The sequence below is a fragment of the Spermophilus citellus genome (genome assembly GCF_964194105.1).
Source record: "Spermophilus citellus genome assembly, chromosome: 7".
Classification (NCBI taxonomy): Eukaryota; Metazoa; Chordata; class Mammalia; order Rodentia; family Sciuridae; genus Spermophilus; species Spermophilus citellus.
In genome coordinates, this window is record NC_138188.1 from 57,114,765 (window position 1) to 57,141,781 (window position 27,017).

A 27,017-nucleotide genomic window follows, 5' to 3' on the forward strand; every position below is an offset into this window, starting at 1 on the left:
CAATCTCATGTGAAGATGTGTTTATCCCTGAGTGTTTTTGTTGGATATTTCCTGCAATTCTGGCTAAACTTATCAAGTCTTTAGAGAGTTAGATATTTAGTATATAGTCGATATCATCATTTCTTATTGAAAGAAATTGTGGGAACAAGCTCACATTTATACCGACACTTAGGAAATTCTTTGTTTTGCAAGGGCTGGGACTACTGTCTGTGCAGGCATCCTCTTTATCTAAGAGTGAGGAGGAAGGGCCTTTTTCTAGTGCTTACTCTGGTATTGAAGGTTCAGTGCTATTGAAGTTACAGGAGTGAGAGCTAAATTATAAGAAGTAAACATAATACAAATGAAGGAGGTAAGAAGTACCAGAGATTTAGTCAGAAAGTGACTTATTTAATGAAAAACCTCTTTCTGTAATTCTTAACAGTGGTGCCTCACCAGGTTGTTTCTTGAAGTCTGTCTCAAGATATTATAGTATTTATTAAATAAAATAAATTTTAAAGAAGCTGTCAAAATAAAAGGTAGGGAAAGGATAATGTGTGTTAACAGTCAGTATTATCTTAGATGTCTTCTTAGTTTCCATTATATTAATTAGATAATCATGTTGGAAATAAAAATTCTGTATTCTTTTCTTGTCTTCTATTTATTTATGGTTAATTTTCAATTTAAATTAACTATCAAATAAATAAATTAGAATCTTGTTTTTTAAAAACATAATTTTAGTTGTAGATGGACACAATACCTTTATTTTATTTGTTTTTATTTTTATGTGGTGCCAGGGATCAAACCCAGTGCCTCACGCATGCTAGGCAAGCACTCTACCACTGAGCCACAACCCTGGCCCAGGATCTTGGTTTTTTTACAAGTAAAGAAAGAAACCAAAACATAGAACTTTTTGTTCACATTCCAAGATCTTTGAAGAGTAATAAAGTTTCTGTCTTCCAGTTTTACTTTCATAGTCATCAAGACACCCCACTCCCAGGAGAAGACTTCATGTGATATATGAGGCTTGATTATAATCAGTTTCTATGCTAAAATGTCTTGAAAAATCTTTGGAGAGGAAAGACCTTTTTCATCAAAGTTAAACTGATTGATTTATAAATGTGAAATATAAGAAATTGGGGTGGGAATGGGGAAAGTAGAAGTGCAATGATAAGAAAATATCAGTAGCACTTGAAAAATATGTTGGCACCATGCTGTGGATCATTGTAAACCATTCTCAAGTCTTTATCTGAAATAAGGATCTTTGACAACAAGACAAGCTTTCAGGAGTATTTCAGAAAGGCCAAAGCTAAATCGCTAGATTAGAGAAAAGTAAAATAACTATTGATTTGAATAATATTATGTTTACTCTTTTGAATCCATCACCTTTATCAGCAAAAAGTCATACAGCTTGAACCAGATTTTCTCATTTCAGTTTAAGAGATCCAAAGCCACTCTTATGTCTAGATTTATCTATGGTCATCATGGAAATGATTTGCTTTGTGTCAAGATGTACACAGACGTCCCAGAAGGGCAAAAAAAGTTCAGCTATTGAATTCTTCAAAGTCCCTATGAGGTAAAGGGAGACCTAAAGCTCCTGACATTTTGGTTCAGATGGGGCTGTGATGCTTGGATGCAAAGGGGAGGGATTGCCTTGTCTGCATGTGATGACACTCCTCTGCACTGTTGCTTTCACCTTACACATACATTAGTGTCAGCTGCTGGGCAGTCATTCCATTCAATTTCCAATAGCTTTCTCCAATTTCCAATAGCTATTATAACCTGTATACAGTAGTCTCAGAATTCTAAAACACATATAAGTTTACTAAAAGTAAATGTAGGGAGAAATGAGAGGAAATAAAAATATATACTGATGCCTGGGAAGGCTGAGTTTGGGATCTCATTAAATGGTTCAGGATTTTTCTTTTTACCCTAAGGTATGGATGCACTCAGCATGGTTCCCCTGTTTTCCCTGGAGCACATCACAAAGTCTATATATTTCCCTTCTTCTGCCTTCTCACCCAATCTCTTTCACGTATTCCCAAACACCCCAGCACTAAATTTATGTTTAAAATGAAAAATTTGTGCCAAATTTATATTCTATTAGATAATGTATTTGATGTAAGGGTTTTAATGTAAAGTATGTGAATCAATAGATTATCTCAAACCTTTAAGTAAAATAGATGCTACAAAATAACATGCCCTGTTACATGTGGCTCTGAGTGCAGCATAGGATACTTTCTTGTACTACTGGTGGTGCATAGAATTCTGAAAAATACCTGAGAATTCTACTTTTAGCAGAGCAGTGAAGGACCATTGTCTCTGGTCCTTTGTGATGTCTGAAACTATCACTTGAAATAATGTTCTTTCAGCTCTGTGTCCTCTTTGTGTTCTGCCTAGCTAGAAATGGGATCATAATAGATCTTTATACCACAGCTAGTGAAGGCTCTCAGAGAGCATGCACTTATATAATATTTTGCCAGATACTGTTATGGGGGGAATCACCAATGAATATGGAGTGACAATTTTTTATTTTAGAAAAGGAAAACCAGATTAATTATGTACATACAGTCATAGAACTAGTTGATGGATTCCTGGAGGATTTGGACCTTATCTAACTATTTCTGTCTTCCTAGCACATTAAATTACTAAATAAATGCTTAGTGAATGAACTGGGGAAAATAAGGCTCAAATTTCAGACCACTGTTATTTCTGTTTTGGGGAAAATGGAGCTTCTCAGCTCCTTTGTAATAAACTTACATTAAATCAAAGGATTTCTGCTCCTGGTGCCACTCTTGAACCTGGAACCAGGGTGTGAAGCCTCACTTTTATTGCAATTATACATTCTCTGTCCTGATCTTGTGGCTTCTTGTGCAAGGTTTTTGTATTTCTAAGTTTCCTGGGCCCTTCTCTGGTTTAGGCCCTGTTGATTTCTTTGCTGGAAAATTATATTAGCTTATCCAGGTTTTAAGTAGTCAAATAAAAGTTATGAGAGGCTGTTCTTTTGGTCTGAGCTCTTGCACCAGGCCTTACTAGACCATACCCTACCAGAGTAGAGTCACTCATGTGAGGTGCCTCATAACCACACTGAGCTTAGAAATAGGAGATTCTTTCAAATAATAGGAGATTCACAGCAAAGTAGCTCAGTCATACTAAAACCAGCATGTTAAAAAACTCCCCCTGCTTTAGCCCTGTAAGAAAAGAAACCTGGAAATGATCAATTCACATTATGTTTCTTGTTTCTGCTTTCTTCTTGTTTCTGTTTCCCCTACAAAGCCCACCCTCTCTGCTTACTTACCAAAGTGTCATTCAATTTCATAGATGGGATGTAGCCTGATTCATGAATTACTAAAGCAAAACAAAAGGAATCAAAAACAAAAATAAAACAAACAACAACAACAAAAAACAAAGCAATTAGATCTTTAAACATAATTTGTTGAATTTTGTTCTTTTGACAAAGCTGATCATTTTTTTTTATCGATTGGATTCCATTTCTTTTTTTTTTGAGTTTTTTTTTTATTTTTATTTTTTTCACTTTTTTTATTGGTTGTTCACAACATTACAAAGCTCTTGACATATCATATTTCATACATTAGATTGAAGTGGGTTATGAACTCCCAATTTTACCCCAAATGCAGATTGCAGAATCACGTCGGTTACACATCCACAATTTTACATAATGCCCTATTAGTAATTGTTGTATTCTGCTACCTTTCCTATCCCCTACTATCCCCCCTCCCCTTCCCTCACATCTTCTCTCTCTACCCCATCTACTGTAATTCTCCAAAATTACATATAAGAGGTTGTGAGGGGAATGGGAAAATTAACAAGGAGAGAAATGAATTACAAAGCTGATCATTCTGCTTTCAGACAATTCTCATGCTATTGGGCTGTTTTACTATATCATGCATTAATTGTACTATGCTTTGCACAAAAGCCCTTTATCTAATGGTCTTTGACCCATTGGATCCAGTTGAACTTCTTTCCTTGGCATTACAAACCTCCTGTTCTCACCTAACCAACTTTTCTGGGCTTATCTATAGACATTAACATAAAACCTACATTCTCGACAAGCTAGTTATTTAATAGCATTTCCTCAAGACTGAGGAGATGGTATGAGAAATTTTGTTAGATTGTGAGCTTCTCTTCACCACCTGAAGATGGGGATGTATCTTGTACACACTGGAACTGATTCCTCAACACAGTCAATACTCCTGTGGAGATGCTCACCAGAACGCCAATTTCTGTTCCTTAATGGTGTGCATGCAGGACTTGGATGTAGGACTATCCCTGTTGCTGAAGCCTGGGGCAAGAGGATGTGAAAAGAGGACTAAGGCATGAAAGTGGTGGGTAAGCATGAGAAAGTTTGTGTTGAAGGCATATTTTATCTGTTTAAACTTTCTGGAAAGGTCGGTTGCTGTGTGTAATCCTGATGTTTGCTGGGTTAGTGAAATGGCATGTTTGCAATTTGACACACGATGGGAGAGAAATGCAACCAGGGTTCAAACTAATGACAAGGAGAGGACTCAGGTAGGTGGAACCCATTGAAAAGTAGCACACAGGTGACCAGGTTGAAAGATGGGAGACATGAACCAGGCTAATGATCAACTTTCCTGGAAGGGAGATAAGGATACTGCTTGCTATGGTCTGAACTTTTCCCCCCAAATCACATGTTGAAATTTAATCTTCGTTGTGGTGGTATTAGTAGATGGGGCCTTTTAGAAAGTGATTAAATCAAGAGGGCTCTGCCTTCACAAATGGATTAATGCCTAATTAAAAGGATGATGGGAACTGGCTTAGATTCCTTTTGTTCCTCCTCTCTTTGCCATGTGAGATCACAGGATTCATTTCCTTTTTTTGTCATTCTGTCTCTTCCACTATGTGAGGACATGTAAATGGTACCATCTATGAGAAGAAGGATTTCACCAGACCCTGTACCTGACAGTGTCTTGTTCTGGGACTGCTCAGCTTCTAGACTGCAAAAAATAAGTTTCCATTCTTTATACATTTCCCATTATCAGCTATTTTGTCATAGCAACACAAATGAACCAAGACAGATACTTTGATAAAATACAGAGGCTTGTCAGGGATTGCAGGAGGCTAAGGCCTCAACCATGGGCAAGAACTGGCCTTAAAATTTTATTGTGAAAAAACTGGCCTTAAAATTTGTACATATGAGTTAAATTATCTCAGGGTCTGAGGAAGTTTGACCATTGCTTTCACAAGTATGTGTATGTTTCTTTAAAAGTAGACTAAACGAAGAAGGTTGTAGATGATGCTGTGTCTTCCTCCAGCCATACACTAAAGCGCCTTATAAAAAGGGGCTACTAATTCTAGGGCCACAACTGTAAGTCCATGACAGCTCTGATTTCAAACATGCTGTTGATTCTCCCTGAAATTGCATTCATATTTGCAATGGCTTGTGCTTTTATTTGTGGTGCACAAAACATACCTGCTTTCTATTATAGCACTGTCCTAGAATTTTCTTTGAATACAAATAGAGCTCTTCATCTTCTCTCATTCTCTCTCTCTCTCTTTTTTTGTTACTTTTCACATTGCTTCTTGAGAACTTCTCTCTCTCTCTCTCTCTCTCTCTCTCTCTCTCTCTCTCTCTCTCTCTCTCTTTTCCACTTTGCCAGGGGGTCAGCCCTCAGAATCAAATAAAAAGTGAAGCTTCCTGCAGGGCTCTGGGATTCAGAGGCATAAGAATTCTTTTGTTTTCAGCTAAGGGTCTCATACCACAATTGTAAGAAGCTTTAAATGTAAGAATTCAAATTTCTTCTGAGAAATTTTCATTTATGGTGGAAGGAATGTCAGGAGGTATCAAATAGTTGTCACTAAGAATAGCATATTTTCTAGCTCTAAAAATTCTTTTCAAAGCAAATATGTACATTTGATACCTGCAAGTTTTGAATGTGCAAATATTGACTCAACAGATGGATGAGCCCAGCTTGAACATGCTGTTTTTTTTTCCTCAAGGGTGGGTCTGTTATTACTCTGACTAAGGCTTGTGTATTTTTTTTCCTCCCCAGCTGGTGAATTTTCTAGAATGGAAGGGTTTCCTGCTCTTGTCTCCAGAATACATAATATTTGTATTAACAAATTTTTATCACTCAGGACCCCCTTTTGCAAGTTCATTTTATGGCTTAAGCTCAATACTTGGTCTTACCTTTGTGATTTCTTTAGTGACAAGGACTTCTTAAGTTCTATTGATGACTTAAACTAGGTCAATTCGATGGGAATCTCCAAGTTGTTTTATTTATTTGCTTTTCAGTATTTTTTCATTTTAGAGCTGGTGACAAAACTGCCCTTGTATCAGCAAAGAACCTTGAATGATGGAATTTCAAAATGCTTTCAGAGTTATTTCTGGCGATAAACAAATAAGGAGAAAATGTCCGTTGAATCCTAAACTGTAAAACTAGTAGACCTACATGAAGTCACGAACTCTTAATGCAGTAAACAGTTGTTCTTTAGTAGGATGTATGAAACAAGGTTCTCATGGTTAAATCATTTACGTCAATTGTTATTATCAGGAGTGCTATGACAGAAAAACACAGTGTTGCTACCTTTAAGGCAAAGAGCAGACAAATCAATATTACAGCATAATTTTCGACAAAGACCATAAAATCATCTTTAAAAATATTAATTACATTCTGAGGCATTTTTAAATGCATGATTTTAATCTATGTTGTATTTATGTTATTGGTACCAGTTATGTATACAGGCTATCAGTTTCTTGAAACACACAAGAAACTCCCACATCTCTGAAAGAGCTTGGCTGCAAGGCCCCACAGGTTTTGAGTGATGTCTCTGTGATTCCCTAAATGCTGCATCCCTGCCAGGGGAAGCTACTGTTGAGTGAGTTTTAGCAGAGGTGTTGATTTCCTTGTACATCTGGGTCATAGGGACTGGTACTGCACACATTTCCTGGTTTATGCTTCTAAAACATATTTTGTCTTGAAGATCCTGGGTCCAAACAGGTAATAGCAATCTATTTGAATTAGTTATGTTTTTAATCAAATTTTAAAAATATTATGTGTGCAAATACAGGATTACAAGAAACCTGTACCTGCCCTCCATGGTAAGCAACACTGTGGTATTAGCCTCCTTTTACAGATGTACACCTGGAGACCAGAAGAGACTAAGGGATGTTGCTCAAGGTCAAACTTCAGTTTTTACATTTCTTATTTCTTCTGATGGTTAGCTATGATTGTCATGGGAAAGTTTCTCAGAGCTTGGAATTCCTGGCAGTGATTCTTAAAATCAATTCCTGGAATATTATTTTTGGAATGAACTGGGGCTGTGGAAATTTTGGAGGTTAAAGAGAGGAACTGCAGTTTATTGAAATGATGTCTTACCTATGTGACAGCCTCATGTTGCCCCCTTATGGAATGTCTGGTATTTCCAGATTTTTTTTTTCTGAACTAGGCTTTCATTAAACCAAGACAAATAAAACAAAATTTATCACTTTAGCTTTTCACAGGAAAACATGTTATTTTGCCACTTTTATATATTATTGAAATTTAGGCAAACTGAAGGAAAATTGATTATAAACAGAAAATTTTGGGGGGGAGGGTGGCGCTGGGTGCAGTGGTGCATTCCTGTTATCCCAGCAACTAGAGAGACTGAGGCAGGAGGATCACAAGTTTGAAACCAGCCTCAACAGTGTAATGAGACACTTGGCAACTTAGTGAGACTCTGTCTTAAAAAAATTAAAAGGACTGGGGTAGTGATAAAGCACCCCTGAGTTCCTTCTCAGTATCAAAAACAAAAACAAAAACAATAAAAGAAAAAAAAGGAAAACTTTTTTATGCATATTTATTTCTACACTTCATAGCTTCCTTCACTCACATCCACAGCACTGACAGTTCTGCACAGTTAAAGTGAAATGTATCTAACAAAGTGGGATGATGGTCTCAATATTTTACTAATTTTGAGGTAGAAGGCAGTGGCTTATTTTAATTTTCGTGTGCGAAATGTTTAAGAATGTGCTTAAGTGTTTTTTTTAAAGTGGGTTTGAATTTCAGCTCTGCTACTTGGTGGCTGCATTACCTCAGGTAAAACACCTAATTCTCTGAGTCTCGTCTCAGTATCTTCCTTTGTAAAATGGGGAGCAGAGTGTCATTTGTGGAGCTTTTGAACCAATTCCTGGTATAGAGGATGTCTGCAAAATAAAAGTAGTGATAGTAACCAGTGGATCTTAACTCCTCAGTGTTTAAGTGAGGAGATTGTACTAATGAGCTCAGAGGCCCTCTCACGTCCTTCCATCTCTCCCATCAAAGCAGGACACAGGAGGAACATGCATCATGGACAGAGTTTTCATTGCCTCTGTAGTGGGAAGTTCTTTCCTTCCCACAGTACCTGCTAGGAGCAAGCACTTTGCTAACCGGTGTTGCTGGTTTGGGCCACAGTTTCTGAGTACTCTGGGGGAGATAAATGCAAGGGGAGGTGGGCAGCAGGGGTTCTTGTTAGCAGACCCTTTCCAGCGGTGTGAAACTGGTCTGCCCTTAGGTACAGTAAGGACCACATGCCCCAGAGGTGCTCACACTCTGAAGACAGACTCAACAGGGGAATAGGAGCTGGTGGTATGCAGTGAAAGCAATTGCAGGGAGATATGGAGGTGGGACACTAACCAGTGGTTAAGAATGGCCTGGGAATTCTGTCTATTTCACAGGCTCAACTTCACTCTCACCACACTCTTTGATGAACAAAGCAGGACATTAGTTAAAGTGGTTAAAACAGATTTTATTCATAACTACTAATAGTAAAGAGCTGAGCTTTCCAATTTGTGCAAACATGACTGGGTGATTTAATCTTATATTTTTCCAACAAGTTCTTATGGTTTATGTCTAAGAGTTACCTATGAAATCTTGCAATATGTTACATTGTCTATGAAGTATTTTATAGCCCTATTGAGGTATAACTGATATATAAAATTTCACACATATAGTGTGTATACTTCTTTAATGAGTTTGAATATATGATACATCCATGGTACCATCACCACATTAAATACATCCATCTCCTCAAAGGGAGAGAGTGGGGAAGGGCGGAGAGAAGGAGAAAGAGAGCGAGAGCGAGGGAGAGAGAGAGAGAGAGAGAGAGAGAGAGAGAGAGAGAGATTAGAAATGGGGCTCAAATGAAAATTTGTGGAGGGTTGGTCAATGCAAAGGTAACTAGGCCAGCTGTGTCTACTAGCTGGCCATTATTAACGTTAGGCTTCTATCCTGATGATTGCATTTCAAAGAATGTCTTTTAGGTGTTTGAAAAAGAAAGATCCTCATGAGTTGTGGAAGAGACAAATACATCAAAAGATTCACAACAGTAAGCCATTTTTGATAAAAGAATAAGGACTCATAATGGTAAGCCATTTTTAGTAAAAGCGCTAAGAAAAGGAGGTCAGAAAGCACAGAAAATTCTCCTGGTGGTGTTGAGCTTTCTTGCCAGGCATTTTAGTGGGGGCTGGAGGTATCATAGAAATGCAGGCTTACATTTCTAGGAGCCAAACCAGAGTTTGGTTCTCTAGGAGTGGAGAGTTGTCTAGTTTTTACCATGAGGCCCACTCTGACAATATAACCCTCACAGGTCTCCGTCTGTCAGCTTTGTCGGCATTTAGAAATTGTAGAAAGTGAATAGTTTCATTTACTTGTTTCACACCTATTCATTGGGAGCCATCTATGGGCACAGTTCAAGATTCAGGGAAACCTAGGGCTGTTTGTATTATTCACTAGTTGTTTTATTTGTCTTAGCTTAATTCAATAGTTAACATCTTTGAGATGAGACATTTATTCTTTTGTCTTCCATACAGTATGTAATTTAGCACAACCCAATAAATACTCAGCTGAATTTTCAAAATATACTTGAACAATAAAAATAAGAAAGGTAAAGAAAAATACTTTGGAATACAATTTGAGCAATTTGGGCATTGAGTGGAGACGAAAAGGAAAATGTCATTTTATCTTTTATTATGTGTTCTGGAAAATTTGATTTTAAAAAATCACTTATTAAAAATGAGAGTTTGAAGACACTATCATTTTTTAGGTTCAGAGAGGTAAATTCAAACAACGATCTTCTCCTGGAACTAATTGTGGAGGATAATTAAGTTGAAGTGGACAGTGTTGTTACTTCCAAGGCTCAATCAGAAGGTATGTACTTCTGTCACAAAAGAGGTGTCTCTGAAGAAGGGTCTGAGGAGTTCCTGGAGAGAAGGGGGACCAGTGGGATTCTTGTTTTACATGACAGAAAACACTTTCAAAGCATGTGCCAGTCAGAAGCCTAGATTGAGTTTTATTTGGGAAAGTAGACACTCATTCAAGGGAAAATGGGGGGCACTCTCAAGAGAGATGTCTTTGACGGTAAAGCAAGAAATACACATTCCAAGAGAGAATATAGACCAGTTCCAGAAAGAGAGATGAGGTTTTGGGGTTCCGGGCTCTATTTTAAAGAAATAGAGTGCTGGTATGGAAAGGCAAGTAGGAATGATGTCAGTCCAGTGATCTCAAGACAGTTTCTGGTGTACTGATCATTCTCAGGATACTCAGACTGGTGGGGTTTCCATTGTCTGATCAGTAGGTAGTACGAGAAAGGCCCCTAAATTATAGGTTTCTCAAGATATCTCTACTTAATCTATCTATTTGAGGATTAATTAACAGTGCACAGGTACATTTACAGATTTCCCAAGAATATGGGAGTAAGAGGCCTGCATGGGAGACCGGTTAGGGAGTAAGAGCCTGGAAAATTATGCAGAACTTCCGAATTAAAATATTTTCCCCTTGTTCTTCCTTTATGTTTTCTTTCTGTTTCTTATTTCTTCTATCATGCCTTACTTCCTGGTCTGGAACTTAAGTCCTTTGAATTCAGAGGAGCAAGTCAAGAGAGGTCTCCAAAGTGGGAAGTCTGGACTGGAGCCCCAGTGCAGAAGATGAGGTTTGAGGACAAATCTTTGAAGGTGCTTTCACTCAAGTCATCCCAGCTCTCTGCCCTTCAGGGACTGAGAATTTGATACCAGAAGACATATTTTACCGGCTTTTATTTAATTTTTTTGTTCCCAGGAGGAAGTAACTATAATTCACCCATGTTAATATCTCCTTATAATTTTGAAGTCTTCTAAAAATATTTGTTGTTTGCTTCTTAAAGCACTAGAAAGGAGTGAATCTCGGATGCAACTGGAGAGGTGACATTAAAACTTTTTTTCTGTGTCTGATTTAACATAACTGAAAATAGTAAAAATTTCTACTAGTTTAACCTGTACCCAAAGCCTAAGAATAGGTACAAAGAATTTTATTCCTGGATGCCAGGAATATTCTGAGATCCTGCCAGCTCTGCGGCAAATGGAGGGGGTGGTTTTTGGATGACAGGCTCTTCTGGAGGGAGGCCAGGCTGCAGCTGGCTGAGTTGTAATGTTTTCATCTGAGGTGTTGGCATGAAGACTTCCACCACCGTTCCCCACTGCTATTTTTCTAGAGGAAGGCCAAGGTTGGATAAGGGTCAAAGCTGGCACAGAACTGATGTTAGAAGCACAGGGATGCTTTTACAAAGATGCATGCATTTTATTTAGCAGTCTTTCCCCCTAAAATATTCCTATGATGTCTTCTATTTCAGTGGTTCAACATCCATCTATTCCATCCCGCCCCCCCCCACACTCTCAAAGTAATTTTAGCAATATCAGGAGGCATTTTTGATTGTCCTAATTAAGGGAGGGAATGCTATTGGAATCAAGTGGGTAGGGGTGAAGGATGCCGCCAAGCATCTTACAATGCACAGGGCAGCCCTTCACAGCAAAGAATTATCCAGCCCCAAATGTCAACAGTTCCAAAGTTGGGAAGCCCCATTTTTGTATTCGAAGAGAAGAAAACCAGTTCCTTGCTCTGTGCACCAATGGACATCTTGCTATTCGAAGGGTGGTTCCCAGACTCCAGCATCACTTGGTAGTTTGTGAAAAATAGACTTTCAGGCCCCACTCCAGAGACATGGGGATCAGAATCTGCATTTTAACGAGGTCTCCAGATGATTCATACGCATGTTCAATTCTGAGAAATATCAATACCATTCAGTGAGAATTATGCAAGGCAGGGCAGTGAGACTTCCAGATGACTACATCAATAGGTACAGTCCTAGCCAGATTCGATGTGTTTAAATTCACAAAAACTCACTTGTTCTCTATTTGGTCCCACGTTTTCATTGAAGTTTCTTCCACTTTTTTTTGTTACCTTTCCCTCTCTCCCTCCCTCCCTCTCTTTCTGCCTGCCTGGCTTCCTTTCTTCCTCTCCCAGTTCCTCTACTACAACAAATCTGTATCCATTTACCTTCATCCCATATGTGCATAGCTTTTTTCTAGGTTTTTAATTTAGAGTCCCCTCATGATACACCACCCCAAGAGGCAACACTTACCTCTTTAATTAAAGGAAATTGCCCTAGAGGGAAAAGTGGGTAGAATCTGGAAGGAAAGCCATACTTTCTGAAACCTGATAACAATTAAATTCAACCTTCCTGCACTGAGCTTTCAGTGGTAAGATATTAAAAAGGAAGGCAATAAAACTCATCCAATACTAATTTAATCAGAAGCCTATGCAATCAGTCTCTTTGATATACCTGTTGTCAACACAGCTTTGGGTTTTGAATAGGCAGTCTAAAATCCTGGAAATTTACCATATTGACATCAGCAAATTTTCTGCTGAACTTAGGTATAATAATAAAACTGATTAAAAATAAAATGTAGGCTGCACACCATGTCAATGTATTGTAAATTTTTGAAGTCCTTTAGATATTTTATTTAGCCATCTTCTCTCCTTTCTAAAGCTTTTGCTTGTATTGGGTTCACCATCTGTTAGCTCCATGTTTTTTTTTCTACAGAAAATATGAGCTAAAAATTTCAAGTATTAAAACAAACTTTAATTCAACTTGATAAACATTTACCAAACATTGCCTATGGAAATGCTGGAATAAGAATTTTAGAAGATAAAAAGGATCCAGATATAATTTTGCCTTCCTTTGTGGTCTGGGATATATGAGTCTATGTGTGTGTGTGTGTTTCCATGAATGTGTGCATTTAAATATGGTAGGATATATGAAAATTTGCAAAAGTTTGTTCATGGCAAGTATATAAAATAGGTATCAAAAAGAGCTACAGGAAATTATAGAGAAATATTCATTTCTTTGTTGTAGAAAATTACATATAAGATGGTGCAAAGAAGAAAAAAAGAGAGAGAGAAAGGAAAAGTGTCATAGAGTGGGTAGAGAGAGGTGATGGGAGGGGAAGGGAGGGGAGGAGGGAATAGGAAGGGTAGCAGAATACAATAGACACTAATATGGCTGTATGTATAAATGTGGCTGTAAAACCAATGTGATACTGCAATCTGTACACTTGGAAAAAAAAGAATTCATATCCCACTTGAATCAAATGTATGATATGTCAAGATCATTGTAATGTTTTGAGCAACTAATAAAAAAAGATATTATAGTATGAAGGCTAGGTTTGTATCTCAGTGGTAGAGCACTTGCCAGCACATGTAAGGCACTGGGTTTGATCCTCAGCATCATATAAAAATAAATAAATAAATAAAACAAAGTTATTTTGTTCATCTACAAAAAAAAAAAAAGAAAATAAGATTTTGAAATAAAAAGAAAATGATTGGGAAGTTTCTAGGTGTGAAAAGCCATGGTTTTCTCAGTGCTAGTTTACATCTTGGTTAACACTTACATTCGTTGAGTCAGCTCATCTGCAACACTAGTACCATGCCCATGATACTGGGTCGTATATTCCATGTATATTAAGCTATGAGGAGACATATGAGGACACGTGTGTATTAAACTATGAGAAGAGACACAGGATGGGGGACACTCCTGACTATAACAGAAGCCAGTGGCTAAATGAGAAATTCAAGCTGGGCTTGGACTTTCCCAATCTGCCCTACTTAATTGACAAGGCTTACTAAATCACCCAGAGCAACGCTACCCTGGGCTGCATTACCTGCAAGCACAGCCTATATGGGGAAACTGAAGAGTAGAAAGAACCAGGTTATGTGCATCTCTAATCAGCTGTCCAGAGTCTGCTGTAGACTTTGAGAAACTGAGTGCTTGGAGGGCCTCCCAGAGAAGATGAAAGGAAGGCCATAAAACTCATCCAATACTAATTTAACAGTCCCTGGGGAAGTGGCCATGGTTTGTTGGTGACAGGATCACCTGTATTTTCTCACTTATGATATCCTTGATGTGCACCATATATTTTACCCCAAGTGCCTGGATGAGTTTTGAACATTTTGGACATAAGTTCCCTCTTTGAGAGCTTGAAGAATATCTCTGCCTATATGAAGTCCAGCTGCTTCCTCCCAAGACCTGTACACTCAAAGGTGGCCACTTGGGGCAACAAGTAAGGCCTTGAAAAGACAGGATCAGGAGTGAGGAGCCTGTTCTCTTCCTGCTGCCCAAGGTCCTGGGGAGTGGCCAGATCTCATGAAGCTCTTCATTCTTTCTCCTTCTTTCCAGTTCTGTATCATATCCAAGGCCTTATTGCCCTCCTTTCTCCCACTAATCCTGAGAAAGGAATTTGGAGATGCAGAAAAAGAAAGAGTGACTGAGTCTCAAAAGAGAAGCCCTAAAATACCCCTGAGCCTTTGAAATCCAAAATGAGTACTCCTGAGCAACTCAGCCCATGTCCTTTGCCCATTCCAATGACCCGGCCTCTTGTCTGCAGATAATCACATGAGGGAAATGCACAATTAATAGAAAAATTGATATGAAATTGTGTAACTCTGTCCTGGCTCCATATCTAGTCCAGCCCCTAGCTATGATTCCTCTATAAATATTCATACCCTATACCAAGGGGCTGCTGTCTGTCCCTCTGGAGACGACCTGTGTCCTCCCTTGAATGTGGACTCCCTGCTTTACTCCCAAAGCTTCTCATGCTCAAGATGGTTGACATTTTCCATTTAATGTGTATTTCTGACTTTACTCCCACAGATGTTTCTCTTGAGATATCCTGCATTCCCCCATGAATGTGTATCTGCTTTCCTAAATAAATATGTTTGTGTCTCTGAAAAAAATTACACCAGGTTTAAGGGATGTTTATATAAGAGGTTTCAGTAGGCCTGAGAATCTGAGAAAATTACCTCTTCTGTGCTTGTTTCCCCAGAATTTCTTTTGTACCAACAGCTTTTTAAACTCATCTGATCTTTCCATAATCACACTTTCTTTTTTCCCCTTTGAAACTATAGTGCTGCCAAAGCAGAGATTTATTCTTAGTGTGGATCTAAGTCATACATGGAAGACAATGAAACTGTTATGCACGTGTTGAAAAGAACCTGCTAAAAACAAGATGTAATGGGTATTTTATCAATTTAGTTGAATAAATTTTATCTTGCTTAGAAAAGACTTTTTTAAATATTGCTTTTAAAAGTCATTATGCAAATTTCTTCACCTGGAATCTACTTGAGGGTTTAATAATAAGACTTTAGAAATAAGCTCCAACTTTCCCCTGAGATCTAATCAATATGCAAAAAGACATACACTATTTTGAAATGACAAATAATGGGGAAGTTATTCTTTTTGCTCATTCTCTGTGACCTTGCAAATGACTATTTGTGCCAAAAATTACGTACGTATTTGGATGACTTCCTAAAGAAATTAAAATGAAATTGAGTCATACTAATGCCTTATTCAATTAGGCAATTGTACTTACAGATTCATTTTTAAAAGAAGCTAGATAAAACTGGTTTCATGTGATAAGTTTTATAGGGCAGGGCTCATCTTTTGAAACCGGAGGGTGTATCCCTCCTATATGATGTTAAAGATTATTCAAGTAATTAAGGATGGGTGCTAACTATCCATAAAACAATTCTACTTTATTAATGGTGCTTGCCTTGGATTTTCCAAACATACTTTTATTTGCCCCAAATTCCATGATTCATTGGCTTTCTGAATTGAATGCTCTGCACACTTCCTCACCCATAGCTTTTCTACAGCCTCCAGTCCCATACTGCAGTCTTGCTTTTAGGTTGATAATAAAACTTGGAGACATGGTTCGTGATTGTTTTATTTGTGTATGAGATAATGAAAAGACTTATTTGGGATGCTGATGGTGTACTGATAATTTAGGGGGCTAAGTGCCTCTTAAAAAGGAGTTCAAAAATTCTGTTTTTGAGAAAATAGACATAAAGAAATAATATTTTAGAAAATACTGAAGAGATATATTCTGTTTTTTTTTTTTTTGTACCAAGGATTGAAATAAGGAGTTCTTAACCACTGAGCTACATCCCCAGCCCTTTTTTGGATTTTATTTAGAGACAGGGTTTCCTGAGTTCCTTATGTCCTAGCTAAGTTGCTGAGGCTGGGTTTGAACTCACAATCCTTCTGCCTCAGCCTCCTGAGTTGCTGGATTATAGAGTGTGCCACTATGCCTGGTTAAGAGATGTATTTTTGTTTTGTTATGGTATCTATCATGTTTTCTTCTTCTTCTAGTTAGCTTCAAGCTTGAATCACAAACCCTGAGGTCAAATTCTGTAGGGAAGAAGAGGGTGGTTCCCATCAGGACAGAGAAGTTAGTAGCACCCTATCTGGGCTGGTATATCACTAGCATTCTGCTAGGTTAGTCCTGGCTAGAAAAAAAATGATAAAGAGGAGAGGTTATCCTTGTGGGAAGAAGGAGGTAAGAGAATCAGAGAGAGAAGATGGTGAGATGAGACATCTACATGTACCTCATTAGACCAAAGTGCTGAAAGTGAAGATATTTTAGGTAGGGTGAGGTTACAGGGGAAAGAAGAGTGCCTTTGGCCTTACTTCCTTCTTTAGAGGAGGAAGTCTCCCAGAGAGATTCTCACCATCTCAATGTGGGCAACCTCAAGATCAGATGAGGTTGAGGACCTAATTCCTCAGAATACCCTCTAGAGTGTTCTAGATGTCTCTACAATACTATAGAAAACCATTTAGATAGCTAGTGGTACTGGTGGGTGAACTTATAGGATTTATATTAATGTATGTGGGACAGAGCAAAGTAACATTCCAAGCAAAAACAGTGCAAATAGAATGGAAATTGATTTGGTATCAATAAGGCTGACAAACTCCTGATCCATCTGAGAAAAACTTGACAGTTCCTTAGGCCTACACTGAATGTCAGATGCCAGCTGGGGGTTCCAGTGACCAGGAAGAGAAGCTAGAAAGCAAGGAATGTGGAATGTGTATCTGGCACCCACTGCCATTCTCTCAGCTGCCATCTTGAAGAGAAGCAGGGGAAATGGAGAAAATGTAGAAAGCTTAGCCTTCCTAGAAGGCCTGGATTACCAAAGATGCTTTTGTTAAATGGAGTGTGCAAATTGGATTGTATTTGCACTTTTTTGTTTTTAAATTTTAGGAGTGTGGTCCACAAAAAATATCAAGAGTTGGGAAAATAGGCAGAGAAGTTTCTATGCACAACTGAGTGCTGGGAGGTGAGACTAAAAGGAGGCCATGCAGTGTGGCGTGCTTCTTTGGGGCCTCGGATGTCATGGACATAACTAAGTTCTTTTTAGAGTTTCAAGAATTTCTTTCTTTCTTTTTTTTTTTAACCAGGGATTAAACCCAGCAGCACTTAACCATGGAGCCACATCTTTAGCCCTTTCTTGTATTTTATTTAGAGATAAGGTCTTGATAAGTGGCTGAGGGCCTTGGTAAATTGCTGAGGCTGGCTTTTAACTCAAGATCCTTCTGATTTGGCCCCCACCGAGCCACTGGGATTATAGGCGTGAAACACTGTGCCTAGCTTTGAGTTTTAAGAATTTCCAAGTTGAAACCATATAGTAAATTTAGAATGGTAGATGATAAGTATACCATAATTGTATGATTGCCATTATTTAAGAGTTTTGCCATAAAAAGCTCTGTTCTGTAATCTTGGGGAGCCAACTCCCTGTGATGGGATGAGGAAGCTGCTGCTTAGATTGGGGGTTCCTTAAATGAAGCCTTAAGAAGAGCTGGAGAAGCTGCCTGGCTCCTCCTCCATCCTTTGCAGCATGCTTGCTATCTGTCTCATTCTGTCTCCGAGCTGACTCTTGCTCCCTTCTCTTGTGTTCAGTGGGCCCTTTGTTCCTGGTCAGAACAGCTGACGGGGCTGCTTGGGCCTGGTGACCCAGACAAGAACCTCTTGGATGAACTGTCTAACATGTAAGTTGCAATCATCCTTGACCAGAGCTCTAACCACTTCCCAAGAGGAAAGTCTATTTCTCCTATAATACCTGCCCCAAGAGTCAAGAGGGTTGTCAAAGTCAGAACAAATGATTTTCATTTGTTCTTTTCAGTTTGTTCTTCAATGATGCATTGGAAAGCAACATGTCCAGTTTTCTAGGGAACTGTCATTTCTATCTCCTTCTAAATGATTTTCACTTTTCTATTATTAAGGATAAGAATGGAAATACAGTATATTTCATTCTGGACTGAAAGTTCGTTTGATGGACCAGAGTCTGCGGCAAGGAAGTGCTCCAGGATCAGATGAACTTCTCTGCCCATTCCTCAAGACCTTGACCAGAGGCTCCTTGGATACTGATACAAGTCAGGGCTGGGAGGTGACTGGTGGCCTGGGGAAGGGTGGGGCCTCACTCCAGCTCTGCCTTGTGCAGTTTTTCAGAATCAGTTCTGTGGATATTTGGGCTGGATCATTCTCTTTCTTGGGGACAGTCCTGTGCACTGTGTGATATTGAGTAGCATCTCTGGTCTCCACTCAATCAGTGCCAATAACACCTTATTAGTGGTGACAATCAAAAATATCTCCAGACATGCCCAAGTGCTGTCCCCATGTGAGAAATTCTGGCCTAAGTGAGCAGATGCCTACGTCTGCTCACTTCTCCATTTGTTTTCACATGTGGAGAATGGAAGATTGCATTGCCCTGTGGGAATAGCGGCAGGTGGGTGGGGGACAAAGATGGAGGAAAACTGTGGGGCTGGGGATCAGACCTAGGGCCTTGTATCTGCTGGGCTTGTACATGCTAGCCAAATGCTCTACCACTGAGCTACACCCCCAGCCTCTAAACAAAGCCTCTGAAGGAATTACTGTTCACTGTTTTTCAGTATGGTAGTTATGTTTGTTAAAGTACTTTTGATTGTGTTCAATACCTTCATTGTGAGAGATGTAAGATATTAATAATGGGGCATCTTAGTATGGGATTTGGGAACTCTGTACTATCTTTATTGTGTTTCTGGAAATCTAAAATTAGTCTAAAATAAAATATTTATTTTTTTAAAAAAAGACCTCCATGAAAGGCTTCCAAACTCCACTGTACCCTGTGAGAAATTGTTAATAAATTTATGCTATTCAAACCTCACACCTTTTTTCTTCCTCCGATGAAAGGTGTGGCATGGAATAGGTTGTTTGTTGATCCAGAAGTAACATAATGCTAACTAAATACTGCTAACTGAGCAGATAAAGATATAGATGAGAAAGAAAGGGCAGCTTTGTTGAAAAATGTCTCTTTAGAAACTCAAGGGGAAAAGAATTGCAAATGTTTGCCAGGTGTAGATTGATGGCAGTGGGAATATAGGTATTTGTAATAAGAAGACATTTTATTAAGGAGGATAATAGAATATCTAGAAACAATGCAAGTTTGTGAGCCTGTCATCTTAAGTTACACTGAGGGAGTTATAAAAACAGTGAAGAAAATTCCCCTTGCAGTTGGATTGAAATATTTATTTTAGGTATAAGTAAATAAATCCTTTCCACACACTCTCCTATCCTCCAGCTGTGAAAACTGATATCTTTCTTGATTCTGAGCAAGAGTGAGTGGAGGGCATTTTTGTTTGTTTGTTTGTTTTGTTTTTGTGGTACTGGGAATTGAACCTGGTGGTGCTCTATCATTGAGCCACATCCCTAGCCCTTTTCATTTTGAGATAGGTTCTCACTAAGTTGCCCAGGCTGGCCTTGAACTTGTGATCCTCCTGCCTCAGTCTTCTGAGTAGCTGGGATTATAGATGTCTGCCACTGTGTCTAGCTGGATGGCATTTTTAAGAAGGTAATTAATTTATAAGATGTTGTCAATAAAAATAAGAACAAAGTGAGATACAGGATAGTTTGTCCCACTGTGGAGTAACTTTCATGTGCTAAACTGTGCTTGGCACACAGCATTTAGTGAGCAAATAATTGAATCATATTTCTTCATAGTATAATTTCCTGAAACAAGCCTCATTTGTTCTAACTATTTTCCTGATATATCTTGCTATGACTAGTTCTGTGACCTAAGTATTTATGTGGGTGTACCATGGTTTGGAGTGTTTTGCCAACATTTAAAACGGTTGCCAAATGAAGTATAGGATCCCTAGTTAAGTTTGAATTTCAGGTAAACAAAATTGTTTTGATGTAAGTGTGTCCCAAATACTGCCAACAGCATTGCTTCTGTTCCCTTCTTCTCTGATAATCCATGCACATCGATTTATGTGCTCAACACATACTCATGGAGTAGCTACCCTGTGTGCTGCTAGAAGAGTAAGCAAAACCGGCATCTTTCCTGTCTTCGTGGAGAGGCCAGAAAAATAGGCAAACATTCCACAGAATTTCAGCAAGGCAAGTGCATTGAAAAGTAAAGTAAACAAAGGAAAGAGAATGACACTGGTGGACAGAACGTGTGGTTAATTTGTATGAGAGGTGACGTTTCAGCAGAAACCAGAAAGATGCCAATGTATGAGTCAGGTAGAGATCTGGGATCAGTATGTTGGTCCAATCAGAGAGAGCAGCCAGTAAGTCCCGAATCTAGTAAAATTTTAAGTATTTGAAAGTTGTTGTCAATTTGTAGTAATCTATTTCAAACACTCCCTGGCAATTACTTTTTCATGGTTCACTTTCTTTCTTTTTTTTAAAAATATTTATTCTTAAGTTTTAGGTGGACACAATATCTTTATTTTACATTTATGTGGTACTGAGGATCGAACTCAGAGCCTCGTGCATGCTAGGTGAACACTCTACCTAGCATGAGCCACAACCCTAGTTCCTCATAGTTCACTTTCTGCAGCAAATCAGCAAAAAGCATGAGCGAACTGGTTAGGGGGTTTCCTACTAGACATGTATGGGGTATGGGGTATTCACATGATGGACAAAGAACCTGCTTATTCTTTTGGGGAGTTTTGCTGTGAAAGTCTCTGTGAGTTGATAATATGGTGACTTCAGAAGCCCAGCAATCAGGCTGCTAAAAAATGGAATTAGTTAAAAATGGTATTGACTTACAAACAACTTCTTTAAGGCACATTTTCCAATAAAATACAGAGTAAAGGGCCATGGAGTAATAGTGACTCTTACCTTTTTCTTTACTTTTTAATGTAAAACGTTATTTACTAAAAATAGATATGAATTAAAACAAAACCCAGTAAACAATATCATTTTAATTTGTCAAGTTAGAAAAAAAATGTTTTAAAGTCTTAATACAAAATGCTGGTGAAGATGCACTGAAGCAGGTTCTGATAAGAGTATTAAAATTTTTTTCTTTAAGAAAATTACAAATGGGTTGGGAATGTAGCTCAGTGGTAGAACGCTTTCCTAGCATGCATGAAGTCCTGGATTTGATCCCCAGCCCTGCAAAAAAAGGTGGTAAATAGAAGTTGTCCTTGTTTATGGTGTACAACATGATGTTTTGAAATATGTATACATTGTGAAATGACTAAATCAAATCAATTAGCACAGTAATTACATATGTTGCATACTTATTTGTAGTGAGAACACTTACAAATCTATTATCTCAGACATTTTTAAGTATATAATACATTGTTGTGAACTGTACTCAGTGCCCTTATCTTCTTAACCAAAACTTGTTTCCTACCTTCTAGTTCCTTGGCCAGTGAGCTTGGCCACATACTGAATATGGCTAACTCTGCTTTGGATCCCATCCTATTCAAGGACACTGCTTTGGAAAGTTTCTCATCTTTTCTGTAACCTCCAATTTCTCCCCTCTCCTGCCTATAGCATAAAACTGTGATATTGAAACAGAATGAATTTGGGGCTCACCCCCCCTCTAAATTGGGAACATATTTCTCCTGTTAAGAGAAAGAAGCTTAAAGGGCTCCAACCCTGACAGATGCCAAAGGTGGGAGTGCAGATGACCCACCAGGCCCAATACAGGCTGGCTAACTAAATCTACCTCATGGGTTACACCTGGACTTTTTTTTTTTCTGGAAGATATATCTGATTTTGTGAGTAGAGGGAAGAAGGAATCTAGCTGCTTCTCCCCAGTCTGATCAAACTGCATAAAGATCACTATTCATTTTTCCATCTTTTGCATATTTCTTATGGGGGTGGCCAAATCCATCCAGCCAGAACACCCAGTAATACTATATTTCTCCCATCTTTTGAAAATGCTCCCTCGACCTCCTGTCATCCTCCATCTATTGCTTCATTTTTAGGTTCTCCTTCTATCAAAATTCCTTTAAATGCCTGTTCTACCTGCTGTCTCCACTGTCACTGAGTCCCTGCAATCCTCTGATCAGGCTTCTGGATCCGCCACTCCACAAACTTAGCATTTTTCAAGGTACCACAGCTCCATCCTGCTGATGTCAAGGGCCAGTCCTTGCCCTCAGCTTTTAATGATGGTCGCTATGCTCCTTGAAGCAGTTGGCTTCCAGATACTTCTTTCTTGATTATTTTTCTCCTCTCATACTAGACACTCACTTTTAGCCACCTTTGCTGGTATCTTGTTGCCCTGATTGTTAAGCATGGAATATTCCAGGGTTAGGCCTTCAAACATGTTGTCTTCTTTCTCTATTCCTATTTTCTTTACGGTCTCATTCTGTCTCTATAGTGGTGTCTCACAAAGTTATATTGGCAACCCTGCCCTCTTACCTGAATGGCTGTCTCCCATGCCATTCAGAGTACAAGTTCAAGTCTAAGGTGTTTTTTTTTTTTTAGAGAATTTTTTAATGTTTATTTTTTAGTTTTCGGTGGACACAACATATTTTATTTTTATGTGGTGCTGAGGATTGAATCCAGCGCCCCGTGCATGCCAGGCAAGCGCACTACCACTTGAGCCACATCCCCAGCCCCAAAAGCCTAAGGTTTTACCAGGCCCTCGGTCCTCTGGCCTCCTATCACTTCTCTGGTCCCTCTGCACTGACTCACTGTCTCTTTCCAGTTAGTCATTGCACTTGATTTTCCCTTTCTGCTTGGAATAATCTTTTTTTCAGGTTTACTTGACTCCAAGCTCCTAAAGCTCTCTGTTCAAATGTCAGCTTGTGGGTAAAAGCACTGTGATCACTCTATTTAAGATTGTCTCTCCACTGTTCCCTGTGTTTTATATCCTACTCCCAGCTTTCCTTTCCTTTCAGCACCCCCCCATCCTCTACACTCTCTGAAGTGTGTAGAAGACAGGATTTCTTCATGCTCCTGCCCCATCCTCTAGTGTGTCAACTCCTGGAGGTCAAGGAGTTTTCTCCTTCAGTACTACAGCTTCAGCATCTAGAAGAATACTCGGTAAATGACAGGTGATGAGTAAATCTTTATTAAATGTGGGGGGGGGGAAGAATAAGGCTTTATATTGTACCTGGTCAGTCAATGGGACAAAATATTTGGAATCAAGATTTAGTATGGTTACCTTCCAAGAATGACTTTTCAGAGGACTGGACTTTTCAGTGGCAAAGTGCTTGGCTAACATGCTCAAGGCCCTGGTTTCAATTCTTACCACTGCAGGAAAAAAGTTTTGCTTAGAAACTTAAAATCTTCACATCCATCATTTTGGGGTTTAACTCACAAAGTTAAAGAGAATATCACATTGCAAATTATTTCAAAAATCTGCGGCTGAACAGTGACAATGCAGTATAGCTCAATGAAGCAGGTGTTCTACTAGCTCTTAATTTGAAAATTATTGATGAGGTGGGGAGACAAGTATTTCTTTTTCTGCTTTACAGAATAATCGACCACAAAAACAAAACAGAATACAAGAATGGCTTTTCAGGAGTTAATTGATTTTCTTCAGTTTGTATAAGTGGTTTGTAAAGTTTTGATCATAAATTGTACTTAAAATATTTTATAGATAATGATAATTTAATAAGTAAATTAATGTAACAATGAATGTTAATACAGTTTTGGTTTTTAATTTGAAGTATTAATATGATTATAATTGAAATTCCATTTTTACGTGTTGAAACATATTTAATAGAAAATTATGTTTTTATACTATAAGGTATTACATACATGATAAAGTATTTAAATCTACTGTTTGCAAATATTTTTCAGAAAGACTCCTAGTGAAAGTAAGTTGAACTGTCACAATGCTGTACAAGTCAGAGGATAGTGAACAAATACTGCTCTCTAGTGGAGAAAATGAGACATGACACATGGTAGTCATTTATCAAAGACCATTCCTTTACCCAGAGAGTACCTAGGAATTGGTTGTTTCCAATTTATCATCTGAGCTTATGGTCTTATATTGATCTTTTATATTTAATTTTGAAAATGTGAATTATTAGCTAAAAATCCTTGAATAAGCAAAGTACAAAATGTAATGACCAATTAAGTTCTGAAAAAAGTGTCCAAGTTTCATTAGCGATCAAAAAATAAAAATTAAGAAAAAGTGGTATGCTTATTTCATCTATCAAAGCAATAAAAAATTTGAGAACAAAGCTGGGTGCAGTGTCACATGCCTATAATCCCAGAGGCTCGGGAGGCTGAGGCATGAAGACCACGAGTTCATAGCCAGGTTCAGCAACTTAGCCAGGCACTAAGCGATTCAGTAAGACCCTGTCTCTAAATAAAATATTAACATGGGCTAGGGATGTGGTTCAGTGGTTAAGTGACCCTGAGTTCAATACCTGGAACAAAAAAAAAGTTTGAGAACAAAATTTAGGCACGAGAATCAAGTCATGAATATTGTTGGTAGGGCCATAAAATGGTACTGTGTTCTCAATGTAGGTTTCTTTTGGAAAAAGGGCTCCTAAATTATGTGAAAATGTTTGAGTGTTATTGCCCTTTTTAATTTCTGAGGAGAGGCTCAAAACCCATCAAATTCTCAAAGGGATCTCCATGCTCCCACTTGATACGAACAAATGTTTTAAATAACTTTGGATATTAACTTTGCAAAATATATGAAAAACAGTCACAGGTACATGTAGTTCAACATTGTTTTGAATATTTAACAACTACAAATAACCTAAAATGTTTAACAACAGAGTATTTGAAATAAATCACATTCCAGCCATATTATGGAGTTACTGTAACTATTAGTAACTATACTGTAGAATTAATGATATAGAAATGTTTAGGTAGAGGAGGTAGAGAAAGCAGTCCTCCACTTAGTACGTGTGATGTGATCCTAAGTTTATGAGAACATCAATATAGGGCTGGGGATGTAACTCAGAGGTAAAGTACTTGCCTAGTATGAGTTTGGTCATAAGTGTTGAAAAGCAAAGCAAAACAACAGTAAAACAACCTATAAATATATCATATGCACAGAAACAGATTTGAGAGTGCATGTGCTAAAATGTCCCTCCTGGTTATGTACAGCTAAAGTGGTGTGCTTGTCTTTTTATTTTTAAAATAATCTACAATGTACATGTATTATTTTATAGTAAAAGGATGATAAATATCATAGAAAAAGAATAATTTTCTCTGTATTTAAAGATTTGACACAGAAAATTCTATCATTTTTACTTAATTGCTACTAAATAGGGGCAAATTTGTGAAAGCATTTAAAATCACTAGAACAATGCAGGTACAGTCCTGCCACCTGTAATCCCAGTAACTCAGGAAGTCTGAGGCAGGAGGATCACAAATTCAGTCTCAGCAATTTAGTGAGATCGCAATAAAAACTAAAATAAAGCTAGGAATATGACTCCGTGGTATAGCACCCTGGGTTCCATCTCCAGCACACACAAAAAAGTTTACATACCTTTACATATTTCACTTCTAAATTTAAGGAGCAAAGGAACTGGGAAGGGAGGTTGGGTAAGGAAGCAACAATTTCTCACTTTATTATTATTTGTGAAACTGCAAGAGTAACCAAACAGCTTCTCCAGTACAGCTGGGATTTGACAGCCCTTCTTTCTTCCCATTGGTTTTATGCTGTAGGCATGGCTCCTGCCTCTTTCCCCCTCACCAGAAGGCCACCACTGCCCAGTGGGTTGGGGAGGACACACTATAGTACTGTGAGAACACTGTGTGCCTTATGTAGATAAAATTTCTACCAGAGAAGAATTCTGATTTGGGGACACAATGAGTGCAGCTGTTATGGCAAATGAAACCACTATTGGTCTGGTGGGGTCTTCAAAATACAAAGTAAAGAGAAAAAAGTCAGGCCCAAGATGGTCCACAGCTGCTATTATTTGTGTGAGTTTGTATGTATCAATGGTTTTAAATGTGGAGATTAAAGGGATTGCCTCTAATTCTCCAGGGGGGAACTGGGTTTCTGGGAAGTGGACAAAGAAAGATGGACAGTACTTTCTTTTTACCTTAAACTTTATGAGCATCTCCCAGTTTTTTTTTTTCAAATCACTTTCTGTCACTTTTAATGACAAACAAAGAAAACCACATTAAAAAAATCTACCTCTTCCAATTTTGTCATAATAAAAACCATTTCAAGCTTCAATGTGTATCTCCCTTGTTTTGAACAACATTAAAATGTTCATTTGCTTAGTTGAAGCTCATTGTTAAGTTTTTGATCAAACTATAGCAGTTTTAGAATTTCCTTGGCAGAATTTTTGAAATCCTGTCTTGTGAATAAAGTGATTTTTAGTTGAACTGTTAGTTGCAATAGATGAAAGCCAACAATACATATAAGATATTAGTTATGAAGTTTCTACTTTATAAACATCAGATTTGCTTTTCTGTAGGAAGGTCTGGTCCTTTTTCCTATGTACATAATGTTACATATTCATGCTCCAGTGCAGGCTGTGTGCAATATAAAAATGCTGACAACCAGACTTATAATGAGGTCTCACTTGCTTCTTTTGGATTTTATGGTCCAGAAGGTTGTGAAATAATGAGAATGTTATAATATTCTGTTATTGTTTGAATTGTGTCCTACAAAACCCATCATTGAAGTCCAACCTCCCTTTCTCAGAATGTGATCTTACTTGGAAATAGAGTCATCATAGATGAAATTAGTTAAGATGAG

General features: G+C 38.2%; 1 long non-coding RNA gene across 1 annotated transcript in view; it reads left to right on the plus strand.

Annotated features, from left to right (window-relative positions):
* Window positions 1-12,430, plus strand: part of LOC308653742 — a 28,488-nt gene extending 16,058 nt beyond the window's left edge. The window contains exons 2-3 of the long non-coding RNA XR_014023102.1: window positions 10,018-10,121; window positions 10,823-12,430. This is a non-coding gene — a long non-coding RNA (uncharacterized lncRNA). The remainder of the gene's footprint in view (window positions 1-10,017; window positions 10,122-10,822) is intronic.
* The last annotated feature ends 14,587 nt before the right edge of the window (window positions 12,431-27,017 follow it).